General features: G+C 40.6%; 1 non-coding gene across 1 annotated transcript; it reads left to right on the top strand.

Moving 5' to 3' along the window:
* The first annotated feature begins 1,304 nt into the window (after positions 1-1,304).
* LOC120259633 lies at positions 1,305-1,411 on the top strand. The gene has a single exon (XR_005536190.1). It is a non-coding gene; the product is annotated as a small nucleolar RNA R71 (small nucleolar RNA).
* Positions 1,412-1,769: the final 358 nt, after the last annotated feature.

Genomic DNA, 1,769 nt, shown 5'->3' with positions numbered 1-1,769 from the left:
GTAAACTCCCTTGAGGTTTCTCTGATAGTGATGCGGACCTGATTGATGAGCTAGCTTGCGCCTACCTGGACAAGTGTGATGCGATAACCTAGGCGGGGTCATTTTTGTAATTTTCCTAAAGAGGTAATTTTGGTGATCAGAGGACCGCATTAGATGGAAAATAGGTCTACAAGCAAAAGTCACAGTTTGCTATGCAAACTTGTGAGTCACACCCTTTTTCGGCCAAATTCCATCATCTGGGCCTCGAAAACAGCAATTTTGCCGTTTATGGAAAGATTTCCTCTATCGATATCTTGGGTGAAGATCTCTGATTGAAACGCCATTTTTGGCATTCGCTATGTTTGGTTTTTAATTTTTATTCTATGGTGTCATTCGCGAATTTTCTATTTTTGGAAAATTTTTGATTTATTTCTCCTTTAGTGTTTCTTGTTGGTCTATTTATTTGTAAGCCTTCGGGCTATGAAGGCAGCTTGAATTTGAAATAAAATTGATATGTTTTTTCCTCTAAATTCATGGGTATAATTAGACTAAACAGGATTTAGGTTTCCATTTCGTTGTTGACTTGGGTATTCATAGACTAAAACAAGTCCTCAATTATATCCCGCTGCGTCAGATAGAGACTTTGTAATTTGCCCCACATGATTTTCTAGATTATGCAATGAAGCGGTGTGGTTGCGAAGTGTAGCTTCGACCGACTGAAATCTTGTATCCGATGATTGAACAAATCTAGTCAAAGCCTTCTCTAGATCGGTCATCCGGGTCTTCAAACCTGAAACTCGATTCTCCATGTTCGATGCTTGTTGTTGTTGTTGGAAACCCAGTGGTGCCGTGCCCTTTTGTTGCCCTTGATTATTCCAAGAAAAGTTTGGATGGCTCCTCCAACCCGGATTGTAGGTATTGCTATATGGATTTCCTTGGCCCCTCATCGCATTACCTACAAAATCAACTTGTTCAAGGATGCACAACCAATAGCTATAGGGCAATCAGATGGAGCATGGCCTCCTCTACATCCATTACAATTTGTCACGGCCGCCAATCTAGTGGAAGTTAGAGTGTCTAACTTCTTGCTCAATGACTCCACTTAGGCCGCCAACGATGTAACCACATCAATCTCATGGAGACCGGCCACTTTCTTCTTCTCTCTTGCATTACATTGGTAGCTATTCAAACCCATTTCTTCAATCAATTGTCGTGCTTCTCTAGGGGTCTTGCTACCTAAGGTACCTCTTGCTGCTACATCAAGTAACTGCCTTATGCTAGGGTTAAACCCATTATAAAAAGTCTGAATAATCATCCACTCGGGAAACCCATGTTGAGAACATTTCCTTAGAAGCTCCTTAAACCTCTCTCATGTCTCAAATAGAGACTTCAATTCCATTTGCACGAAGAAGGATATTTCATTCCTAAGCTTTGCAGATTTTTCGAGAGGGAAATATCGGGTAAGAAAAGCTTCTACCATCTCCTCCTATGTAGTAATCGATGCTCTAGGTAATGGATGTGGCCATTGCTTTTGACGCGACCGAATATGCATATAAACTGCAAGTGCACGGGTGTCAAAGTAATAATACCCAACTGAGAGGGTAATCGAATCCACAAGGAATAGTGCTTAGAACCACCAAGATTGCTATTTAACTAGAATGAAAATATGTTGATAGTGATGTGAAAACAAACTCAATGCAAATGAAAATAAAAAAAGATAAAGGAGGCGCAAGTAAAAGATAGGGGAGGCAATCAACGATAAATGGGGTACCCGGATATTGTTCCGTCTA

Source organism: Dioscorea cayenensis, chromosome 4 (genome assembly GCF_009730915.1).
Source record: "Dioscorea cayenensis subsp. rotundata cultivar TDr96_F1 chromosome 4, TDr96_F1_v2_PseudoChromosome.rev07_lg8_w22 25.fasta, whole genome shotgun sequence".
Classification (NCBI taxonomy): Eukaryota; Viridiplantae; Streptophyta; class Magnoliopsida; order Dioscoreales; family Dioscoreaceae; genus Dioscorea; species Dioscorea cayenensis.
Note: the sequence above shows the minus strand (reverse complement) of the source record. Positions and strands in the feature narration are given on the sequence as shown.